This window comes from Myotis davidii, unplaced genomic scaffold (genome assembly GCF_000327345.1).
Source record: "Myotis davidii unplaced genomic scaffold, ASM32734v1 scaffold6, whole genome shotgun sequence".
NCBI classification, from domain to species: domain Eukaryota; kingdom Metazoa; phylum Chordata; class Mammalia; order Chiroptera; family Vespertilionidae; genus Myotis; species Myotis davidii.
Genome location: NW_006383011.1, coordinates 4,279,181 through 4,291,836, shown reverse-complemented (window position 1 = coordinate 4,291,836; position 12,656 = coordinate 4,279,181). Strand labels below are relative to the sequence as shown.

The 12,656-nt window shown below is 34.3% G+C and overlaps 1 protein-coding gene across 9 annotated transcripts in view; it reads left to right on the top strand.

Moving 5' to 3' along the window:
* EHBP1 (EH domain binding protein 1) overlaps positions 1–12,656 on the top strand; it is a 310,384-nt gene that overhangs the window by 161,875 nt on the left and 135,853 nt on the right. The gene's annotated exons all lie outside the window — the stretch shown is intronic.

Below are 12,656 nucleotides of genomic sequence, written 5' to 3'. Positions count from 1 at the left end.
GGTCTGCAGCCAGCTTGACTATTTTCAATGAACTTGTCCCATATTTCCGAAACCAAGGCAAACTTATTTGTTTGTAGGTGCCTACTTCTTTCGGTTCTTTTGTCAAAACGAATAAATCGTAGGATTTGCTTGAACTTTTCTCTGGCCATAGTTTTTCTAAAAAATACGGGACCCTACTTTGCTGACCATAAATAACTGAGTTTTAAATTTTTTGCCTCGTAGGCTCCACGAGCATATAAAATCCCAATAAATGCACGTATTTCCGGTAATGTTGTTGTCCAATCGTTCCTCAAAATTCGGCGGCCTTCTTCTTCTGTGCACTTTTTTAAAAATTTCCCCCCCAAGCAGTCAAAATGACTGCTTTCAGGCAATATAGGTATAACACACACACACACACACACACACACACACACATATATATATATACCGGAAATGAAGGAGGGGGAGGTAACTACAATTATTAATAAACGCATTTATATGTTGTATAAAAAGTCACAAAATTCTAAGAAATTCTGTCATTATATACATCATTGTTTTTCTAATTGAAATTAAAAAGCAGTCCAAATGACTTCCTTGGGCAATCTAGTGTTAACATACATTAAATATGTATGTTAATAGGTGTCAATAAAGTGGTTTTTAAAAAGACAGTTTCACAAAAGGTAAAATTGTGACTCATATTATAAGAACATGTGTCCGAGGCTTTTTAAATGAGGGTCCAGAACAGGGGTCCTCAAACTACGGCCCGCGGGCCACATGCGGCCCGCCAAAAACATTTATCTGGCCCGCCGGGTGTTTTTGCTGCCGCTGTCTGTCCTGCTTAGCAGCCGACTCGTCCCGGGCCTGCAGTGCACATGTGTGGAATGTCTGAGGGACAGTGAACTGGCCCCCTGTTTAAAAAGTTTGAGGTCCAGAAAGTTGTTACAATCCAGTCAAATGAGATTCCTAAGAATAGACACATTCTAGATCAGGAATATTGAAATGATGGATGCAAACTGACTTTTTGGTTGGAGAGGTTGTTCCTTCACCAGGTTAAATTTATTTACATGTCTATGGATAAAAATTGTTTGCATTGCTATTGATTTCCCGCAAGTTAACTTAATCTCAGTAGCAGTAGTTTTCAATTTGGCAAAGTCTATAGATGGTTTTTAGTTATCACACTGGGAGGGTGATGTTACTGGTATCTTGTGTATAGAGGCCAGGGGTGCTCCTAAATATTTTATAGTGCCCTCCACAACAAAGGATTATCCAACCCAAAATGTCAGAAGTGTCAAGGTTGAGAAACCCCGTTGTTTGTTGTAAAATAACTAGGTTAAAGACAAAGGCACATATGCCTATACGTTCAGATAATTTTTGGAGTCTTCAACATCACTTGGAAAGGTCATCACTAATGCCTTCTTTTTTATTTCAAAGTACAGTGGGGCCTTGATTTACGAGTTTAATTCGTTCTGAGACCGAGCTCGTTAAGGAGCTCGTTAACTCAAATTACTCTGTCAACTCAATGCAAAAAATCGGCCTAGAGACAGCTGGTATCTCAAAAAACTCGTTAGTTGGGACGCTCGTAAGTCAAGGCCCCACTGTATTAAAATTTTTCTTTACACTTGTTAAACTAACTATGCATTCCTGGGTAAACCTCACTTGGTCAAGATGAATTATCCTTTTAATATATAGTCGAATTTGATTTGCTAAAAATTAGGTAAAATTTTTTACATCCATTTTTATGATGGTTATTGGTCTGAAGTTTTTATCTTCATGTGATCTTGGAATCAAGACTCCTAGAATTAGTTGAAAAGTCTTACCTACTTTTAAATTTTCTGGAAGAGTTTGTGCAGAACTGAGATTATATCTTCCTTAAATGTATGGGAGAATTAACCAATAAAGTCATGTAGGTCTGGGGTTTTCTTAGGGGTAAAGTTTTTAGCTGCAAGTTAAATTGATGTAATAGATATACAGCTATTCAGGTAATCTGTTTCTTCTTGAGAGAACTATGGTAGTTTATATCTTTCAAGGAATTTGTCCATTTCATCTCAGTTGTCAAATCTATTGCCATAAAGTTGTTTGTAATTTTCTTTTATTATGTTGTTAATACATGTAGATCTGTAGTTATATTACTCTCTCATTTCTGATATTGGTAATTTTTGTCTTCTCTATTTTTTCCTTTACTGGTCTGGCTAACGGTTTACCAATTGTATTTTCTTAAAGATCCAGCTGTTCATTTTGTTAATCTCAGTCTCTCTCTCTCTCTCTCTCTCCCTCGCCCCCCCGATTTCATTGATTTCTGCCCTGATTGTTATTACAGTGGGGCCTTGACTTACGAGTTTAATTCGTTCTGTGACGGAGCTCATAACTCAAATTACTTGTATGTCAAATCAAAAAGTGAACGAGTGAGACACGTGATGCTGAGCTGATGTGGCGTTCACTGTGGCGTTCGCTGCGCCAACTAGGGGTGGGGTATCTGAAGCGTGATCGTAACCTGAATTTTAGCTCGCAACTCAAAGCAAAAAATCGGCTGAGAGACGGCTCGTATCTCGAAAAACTCGTTAGTTGGGACACTCGTAAGTCAAGGCCCCACTGTATTTCCTTTCTTCTCAGTTGCTTAAGGTGGTGGCTTAGGGAATTGATTTGAGACCTTCATTGTTTTTCTGACATAGGTATTGAGTGCTCTATATTTCCCTATAAGAGTTGCTTTAGCTGCATCCAACAAATTTGGACATATGTTGTGTTTTCACTTTAATTCAGTTCAAAATACTCTCTAAATTTTATTAGCTATTGGCTATTTATGAAGTGTTATTTAGTTCCAACTACTTGGCATTTTTCTAAATATCTTTCTCTTTGGTTTATAGCTTAATTCCATTGTGGAATTCCATTCCACTTCATATGATTTAAATTCTTTGAATTTATTGAAATATGTTTTATGACCCAGAATGTAATTGTCTTAGTAAATATTCCAGATGTAGTTGGGGGGGGGAGGGGGAGTGTATTCTGCCTGGGCAGAAATTTGTTCATTTCGTTCACCTGATAGGCCACCAATAAAGCCAAGGTGTCTAGAATATTGCCTTGCCTTTTTGTTGAATGTATAAACATATTTGCTAAATTAAATATTTAACTCAAAAGAGTTGAATCTGGTACTGAGGACTCAGAACAGAGGAATTACTCAGTAAATTCTTATTAACAGAATCTTTATGGCACCCAACCTAGGTCATAGCTTGCTGAAAGACTTATTTAATTAATACAGAGAACTGAGTAGAAATTCTAAGGTTTATACCAAAACACTGTTGTTTCTCTGAGTACTAGAACAAAAATGTTTGGGATCAGAAGGTAGAATTGAAAACTGGCAGGAGTAAACTGTGATCCTGTTTCCCAACGGCATCAAAATTACCCTTCATCTACTGAATCAGAATTTTTAAGTGTGAGCTTGATTTTGTAAAACCATCCCTCAAAAGTAGCTTTAGAAAGTTGGATAAAGCTTCTATGGAAATCTGGCGAAGGGAAAAAAAGTTAAGGATGTTTTTGTAACAAACTTCATCAGGTTATGTTTTTAAATAAAATCTTCACCCACTTATTAAGTTCTTCTTTATGGCAAGTGTTGTAAACTCTTTAAGAAAGGGACTTGTTTTGCCTATCATTATATTGCCAATCCTAACATATAGTGGATGTTAAATACATTTTTATTAAATGAAAAAAATGTACTAACTTGTGGCAGTTTGGGTAAAATTAGAATAGCTGAGGAGTTTTGCTAGTTTTACCTTAAGTTTCCTTATGGGACAAATCATTAAACCTCTTTGCCTCAGTTTCATCTCTTTTATCCTTAAAAGACATGGCAGGTTTTAAGGTGCAAGCTAAAATAGCCGTAGGGTCCTCTTGTGAGATAATAATTTGGAAAATAGATTTTACAGGTTACTAAAAACAGGTTGTCAGTAATGCGTATTGCCTAACATTTACTAGGTGCTTAGTGCATTACAATTAAGTAAGTGAATCTTAATTCACTCCTCTTTTGTTTGTTTTATAAATAATAAAACCAAGAACCAGAATGGATATTATTAAGGTTAATATCACACAGCTCTTTAAACTACATCTCCAAAACTAGAATTCAGGTCCTTGGCTCTAGTACAGTGTTTTTTCTGTGTAATATTTCAGTTCAGAGTCAGCTACAGAGAGAATGATTTTTAGGGTACCGAGTCTTCTCTAAGATCCTACCATCCTGAGATCATACCACAAAGTAAGTGGTATATTTTGCCTGGAATCACATTGCCACAACCACAGACTATGCCTTTTAATAAGTAAAGCAAGTTACTTAGCTTCTCTATCCCTCTGTGTGCTCCCTATAAAATAGGGATAATAGTGCTTATCTTAGAGCTGTTGTGAGGATTAAATGCATTAATATATGTAAAATTGGCAGAATAGTGCCTGGTATATAGTAAGTTCTATAAGTGCTAGCTGCTGCTACTAGTATTATTATCATTTTTGTTACTGTTATGAATGCTTTTGCCTAGACTTCGACCCCCCCCGCAATCTACATTCCAAAAAGGCATTAGACTATTTTCTAGTTTTTTAAAGCTTTTCTTCCTTCCTTAGCAACTTTCAAATCATAGATGTGGTGGAGATGTATAGGGTTAGTGGGGATTGAAAAAGAAGAAAAGTTCATGATTCTTGGCATTGATAGATTTGTCTTTGTTTCCAGAATACTCTTGAACCTAGGTGTCTAGCATGTATACATACTGGGAGGTAACAATGAGGTTAACAATCTCCTAAAATGTAAGAAGACTTTTCACCAGAAGTTTTTTGTTTGTTTTACTTTTAAGAAATGTGTCAAATATGAAACATATAAATTTATTTTCTGGGAAAGGGTATGGGGATTTTTAAAATTATTTTATTTTACAAGTTACCTAGGTTCTTTGGTGAGATCAAAGCAGTAAATGATTGGAAACCACTAGTATATACAAAAGTGAGCAAGTATAGGTTTATAGTTGTTCATTTGGAAAAAGACATGCAGGTTATGATTATTAACTCAGCCTTGGCCAGTGTGACTTAGTTGGTTGGCCATTGTCCCATGCACCAAAAGATTGCTGGTTTGATTCTTGGTCAGGGCACATGTCCCTATTGTGGGCTTGATCCCCGAAAGACAGCTGATTGATATTCTTCTCTCTCATAAATGTTTCTTTCTCTCTATCCCTCTCCTTTCCTATCTATTAAAAACAAAACAAAACAAAACAAAAAACAATAAAAATATTTAACAGTAAATAAGAGCTTTATTAAGTCAAAAGAATGTCACAGTGCAAATGTAGACCTACTTTTGCCCATCCTTGTATCTTGAAGAAGTTGGAGAAGAAAGAAATACAACTTCCTGTACTATATATGTCAAATTAACTTTTAAAGGGCTCCATTAAATCCTGTTTTGTCTTGTTTAGTTTTTTTTTTTCTTGTTGTCTGGGCAGAGCAGTTATTTTATTTGTTGCAAAGGAAGCTGGCCACAGATTATACACATGGTTGGAATAACAGTTACAGGGAATGCTCATTTTCTCCAGTATCTACCCCATAGTGTTCCTGAAGGAAGGGAGATTGCCAGATAGCAGTGGGAGCATCTTCTGCTTTGTATACCAAGCACACCGCTTCCATGGTACTCCCAAGCCTGCTTGCTTGCTGATTTGTAAACAAAAAATAGGAAAGGATCCAACAATGCAAATCATTTTTAGGACTCTTCAATATCTATTAATTGAGTACACAATATCTATTTTGCTATATTATGTCACTGTATTAATTCCTTGCACACTTTTAAGATTTAACTTCAATACAGAAAAAGCTATTAAAAATTATCAGTGCACTTTAAATTGCCATTGATTTCTTCTAGCATTTATTATGTAATAATGTAAAACCACAACTATCTAGATTTCTAATTTGAATACATAAAAAATATGAATTGTGGGGAATTCCCATTCTTAGTTTCTATTAGTTTCAATCTTGGGTCCACCTCTACTAGAGAACATTTCATCACTAATATGAATCTAGTTCCTGGTCCAGGGCCTTTACAAAAATAAATGCCATAATTGAATAAATAAGTAAATATCTGCCTTGATGCTGATCCTCTTTCCTAGGTGTTCCAAAAGTGTCTGTGGAGGTCCTCATGAGATGGTTTGATAGGTTTGTGCAGAAAGGGACATTTTCATAATAATAGCAAGGCATTATTTGCTTTTATCACTGTGTTGACATTTGTACAGATTGGGCAAAAGCAATAGTGGGTGAAACCACTAGCACTACCATGAATCAAGGCAGTGGCATCAAACTGTAGTAGTTATTGTGTTCTTTCTAGTTGGCCATGCACTGTCATTAAAAAAAAAAAAACAAAAAACACAGTTTCTCTCAGAATCTTTTGTAAGTTAGTAAAAAACATTCATTTTATTAAATCTTAATAGAGTACACATTCTTCTAATATTCTGTGTAGCAAAATGGGAAGAATGCGTAAACACTTCTCCACATCAGAGTACTACCATTGTAACCACAGAAAGCTTTTGCTCGTTTGAATTGTAAGTTGGTTAGGTGCCTGCATCCAAGAACACCATTTGAAAGAATGACTGACAAGCTATGGTTATATTGACTTGCTTATTTGGTAAATATTTTCTCAAAAATGAACAAAATGAGCTTGTCACTTCAAGGGAAACAACTGACAGTATTTTGTTGCCAATGATAAAATTAGAGCTTTCAAGCAAAAATTAGAATTTTTGAAAACTCATATCTGCCACTTTAAGCTTAAGATCTTCCCAATACTTAAAAGATGTTCCTGAAGAGATTTGTGATGAGATTAAGAATTGTAACCATTTTTAATGATATATAATGAAATGTTTCAACATTTGGAAGATTGTACAATTCAGGGAATAAGTATTTTCCAAATGGCCAATGGATGATGTTTCAAAATTATGCATAGATAAAAATTCATTTCAAAGTGCAAGATAGAGCAATGGATTTAGTATAACAGAGTGTGAAAAAAGTCATCAATATGGTTTCATATTTTATACAGCAACTAAACTTTAAGAAACTACCACTTATGAGTTGTAGTATCAAAGGAGAATATCCACAATTGTCTGAAAAAGCTTTTAAAATTGCCCTTCCAGCTATACTAATATATTTGTGTGCTGGATTTTCTTCATTTACTTCAAAAAACAAGTCATACCCCTGGCCGGCATGGCTCTGTTGGTTGGATGTCATCCAGTGCACCAAAATGTTGCCATTCAATTCCTAGTTAGGACACATGCTTGGGTTTCGGGCTCAATCCCCATTAGGAGGCACGCAGGAAGCAGCTGATGCATTATTTCTCTCTCTCCCTCTCCTTCCACCTTCCGCTCGCTCTAAAAACCAATATAAATTGTTTTTAAAAAACACATTTAACAGATTGAAAGTAGGAGATACTAGAATCTAGCTGTCTTCTGTTAAGCCAAACATTAAAAAGATTTGTAAAAAATGTGGAATAGCACCATTCTTTTTACTGTTTTTCTTTGGGAAATAGAGTTTTATAGAAATATTAACATGTAAGGTTTGTTTTAAATGATATTTTAAATTTTGTTTTAATTTCTAACATAGTAAACATAGTAGATATGTCCACATAAATAAAACTTTTTGGGAGTCCTCAATAATTTTTTTTTAAAGAGCATAAAAAAAGTCCTAAAATGAAAAACTTCAACAACGGCTGCTCTCAATCATCTCTGGCTGCATCCTTTGCCTCTGACTTTAATCGCAGGCCTGAGACTTTTAAGGGCTTAGATCTGTCTTTGTTTCTGATTTTGCCTTGGAAATGAACCAGATTCAGCCAGATATCCATTTGTGTAGGCATTAGAAGTTTCAGAGTTCTTGTATGTATGTATGTATGTATGTATGTATGTATGTATGTATGTATTTAAATGAGAAAGCATATGTATGTTTTTTAAAATGTTTTGCCCTGGAATATACATTTCTTTTTTCCATAGACTTTGTATCCAAGTATTCAGTGTGAAAATGTCTTTAAAAAAAAAAATTCTCACCATCTCCAGCTGTGATCCATTCAGCTACTCTATTTTGCAGCAGTAATAAGCATTTCCAGTTCTGTTTGAACATTACATCTAATTGAGATCATAATAGTTTAGAGATTATGGTTCTCCTGAGAAGCATATAGGACTTCAAATTCATTTAATTTTAAAAAAATCTTTTTGTTAACTCACATTATGATCCTGTTGGAATCCATTTATTAAATAACTATGCTTCAACAGTTGATAGCATCTGTAACTTCTACTTTCTGGGGTTTTTTTTCTTGTGATTTTCAGTGGAATGTTTCAGTCATATAAAAAGGTAAAAGGATCCTGTACAATTAATACTTGTGTGCCCATTGTTCAGTTTAAGATAAAACAAGTATAATTGAAGCTTTCTGTGTAACCATAGTTAATTTTAAAAGCACAACTTTTAAAAGATTTTTTTAATATATATTTTATTGATTTTTTACAGAGAGGAAGGGAGAGGGGATAAAGAGTTAGAAACCTTAATGAGGGAGAAACATCAATCAACTGGGATGTGCCCACAACCAAGGTACATGCACTTGACTGGAACCGAACCTGGGACTCTTCAGTCTGCAGGCCGACACTCTATCCAATGAGCCAAACCAGTTAGGGCTTAAAGCACATTTTAAATTAAATAATATAATTCCATTTTAAATTTGAAATTCTGTGGTAAATTCTAATAGTAAGAATAATGGATGGATAATGATACCTGGTGGAAGTATTATTCTATCTGTGCTTATGGTCAGTAGTAATTATCTCAGTTCTTTTCTATTGATAAGAGATATTAAATTTAAATGATCACAGAGCCTGGAGCTGAATTCCACTGCTTGGTACATTTTCTGGTGAGAAGGGAAGAATGGCGGGATTCTGTCTTACTTCAAATGGTAAACGATGTCTGCATTCTCCCCTCTGGAAATTCACCACCTGTACTTCCATATTGACATTCCTCCATAATCACACCATCAAATTTGTTTTTGGCTACATCTACTGTGATGGTATGACAGAAAAAAACTTCTGTCTTAAGATCAGTTATAATAACATTTTCAAAAACAAATAACCAAATAATCAGTATGTTCAATGATGGTAAGAGATTAGCCAGATGATGTTTTTAAAAGGCTCTTATTACTAGTGAATCTATAAAAATGATCAATTATTATATGTCATATTGATGGTTTGCTGATTTTTCACCAAGAACAACAAAAGTCTTTGGAGTTACTCCAGAGTTTCAAATGCATAAATCAGAAACAAAAAGAAAAAAGACTGCTGTTTAATGTTTTGAATCCCCCAAGATGTAGTTAACGCCCACTCGGGGCATGCTTAGACTTGGTTGGTAATTACAATTGAGCTGTAAAATATTTTGACAGTTTCCAACTGTTGTGTACTTGTTAGTCATTTGGTGGCAAATGCAATTTGGTGAGGTTTTTTGATGGGACACGTTTAATTAAGAATCTTTCAATTAAGTAGTATGGCACACTAAGCATTAATACAAAGTTTTGCAGCTATAAGCTACTTTTACTTTTTACCCAAAGCAGTAAATATGTTTCGTTAATAACACTATAGTGTAGTGAAGCTTGCCATGCTTTTATGCCTCTCCTTTTCTTCGCAAGCTTTTACTTGTCATATAGTAAAGCATAACCACCCAGTACTTAATTTGTAGCTGGAACATTATGTATGATTTTCCTAGGTAAATGAATTCATGACAAATAAATCAAATGGCTTATAATAATTACAGGACTAAAAAAGAGAGATTGGATAAATTTTTGTTGCATGTTTTTATTCTCTTTTTATAACAACAGAGCTCCTAATAATAAGCTAATATGGGCAACATGACAATTCCTAGAAAGAGTCAAACCTTTGAAATCAAGGCATGTTGCCTATTTAGATTGAAGAGTGTAACTAAATCATTTTTAAATCTCTGTTAAGTTTAACTATGGCTATTGGATAAATCATTTTCAATATTATATAGAGCTAAATGATAATGGAAAAAGTTTAAGCCTTATGTATCCAAGAATAAAACAGTAAAAAAATCTCATAATCAAATCACTTGAAAAAACTATTATTTAAAGGTTATAATTGTTTCCTTGGAAATCTTCAGACATTTTATTCTTTCTATTTTGTTGATATGAGTTTTGATGAGTAAACCAGCAATATAATAAAGATTCTTAGCAAAAAAAGAAAAAGGAGAGAGAGAGAGAACTCATGGATATGGACAATGGACAACAGTGTGGTGATTGCAGGGTGTGGGTGGAGGTGGAGGAGGATATAGAGGGGATAAATAGTGATGGAAAAGTAAAATAATAACAAGGATTCTTAGGAAAAAATGTTCTGTGAATTTAGTTCATTAGTTCTTTAATTTTTCTAAGTTTTCCTGCAAAAAACATATTAATATGATCTGTAAAAATAAAACCAAATGTCGTGTTGAATTAATTTGTACTGAATCAGTTTAGGCTTTATTTTGAAATGTGTAATCAATCTTCCCAAATTATCAATGTTGGGAAATGCATTAAATAAACCATCTTTATTTGCTTTTATAATCTATATATTCAGTAAGCAAAAGTGCTGAAATGAGGTCAGAGAAAGGACAAGAATAAGCTGCTAATTACTGGCTCAAATTAAAGAATAAGGTAATTAAGAATATTCATCAAACTGTATATACTTTAAGAGGGTGAATTTTGTTGTATGTAAATTATACTTTTATAAATCTGCCTCTTAAAAATCTAAAAAAAATTTTTTTAAACTTGAGAATGAAAGCTCAAGTCACCATCCTAATATTATAAAATGATATTGCTAATTTAGTCAAGAATTGGCCCTAGCTGGTTTTGCTCAGTGGATAGAGCATCAGTCTTCAGACTGAAGAGTAGGTTTGATTCCAGTCAAGGGCACATGCCCAGGTTTTAGGCTCAATCCTCAGTAGGGTGCATGCAGGAGGCAGCCAATCAATGAATCTCATCATTGAGGTTTCTATCTCTCCCTCTCCCTTTCTCTCTGAAATCAATAAAAATATATTTATTTTTTTTAAAAAGAATTGCATCTATAATTGAATATGATTTACCTGGTCCAGTGAAGGCCAAAGCTTGCAGAGAGGCTGGATAAATAATGTTAGTATTTCCTTCAATACTATATTAATAAGTGAGTTATTATATTCTCTTGTGTTACTAATATATAAATTAAATGTGTCTCTTGGAAATATCTAAAAATACATACTTTCCCAATGGTTAACATTGCTAGGTCAGGATTTCTCTTTTATGTTTTAGGTAGTCTGTATGTGTATTTTTAAAAATTCACTATGGTACAGTGGGGCCTTGACTTACGAGTTTAATTCCTTCCAAGACCGAGCTTGTTAAGGAGCTCGTTAATTCAAATTACTCTGTCAACTCAATGCAAAAAATCAGCCGAGACAGCTGGTATCTCAAAAAACTCGTTAGTCAAGGCCCCACTGTATTACCATTAAAAAAGTGTTTATTTTATAAGATCCTTATTGCTATAATTTGACCTCACACAAATTTTGATTATAATCTTTTTTAAAGATTGTTTTTGAAATTCAGGTTATATGCATTCAGAGAAGAGGAATCTTTTCTTTTTAATTGATTTTAGAGAGGGGGGAGGGAGAAACATTGATTTTGTTGTTCCACTTATTCATGCATTTATTGGTTATTGTTTGTATGTTCCCTGACTGGAGATCAAACCTGAAATCTTTAGAGTATAGGGCCGACACGCTAATCAACGGACTACCTGGCCAGGGCTTCGAGGAATCTTATAATTAAGTTTGTTCATTAAAGTAAATGCCTACCATTTATTTTTACTAATTTATAAGTTGGTAACATAGCTAACACTTAAATTAAATTAAGTTCAATAATATTTAGTTATAGGAAAATAGATTTGCTCTGAATATTAAAAAGATACACATGCCATTTACATGGATTTTAGTTTTCTCTTTTTTGTTTACTTTTTCTAATATTAAGAATATGCTAAAACCGGTTTGGCTCAGTGGATAGAGCGTCAGCCTGCAGACTGAAAGGTCCCAGGTTCGATTCCGGTCAAGGGCATGTACCTTGGTTGTGGGCACATCCCCAGTAGGAGATGTGCAGGAGGCAGCTGATTGATGTTTCTCTCTCATCGATGTTTTTAACTCTCTATCTCTCTCCCTTCCTCTCTGTAAAAAATCAATAAAATATATTTTTTTTAAAAAAAAGAATAAAAGAAGAAGTACTGAATGAGATAACATACTGGTTAAGACCATCTTGGCATTTTACCTACCGTATTTGCCGGCGTATAAGACGACTGAGCGTATAAGACGACCCCCTAACATTTCCACTCAAAATACAGAGTTTGTTATATACTCGCCGTATAAGACTACCCCCTCTTCCGCACACCTTCCACACACCAAATAAAAGGTAAAACAATATCAGATTTGATTTTAACATTTTAATTTATATTCAAATGCTTATGACATGCAGGAAAACTGTCACAAGGCTGTATGTAATCAAACATATACATAAAACAGTGCAAGTTTATTACCGGTAAACATACCGGTAATTCACTAAAGAAAACACACTCTATAGACTGGTACCGTAGATGCTTCTCAGGAACACAGGCAAGCAGCCCACAACCTAGAGGGACTGTCAATGATAGAAGAAAGAT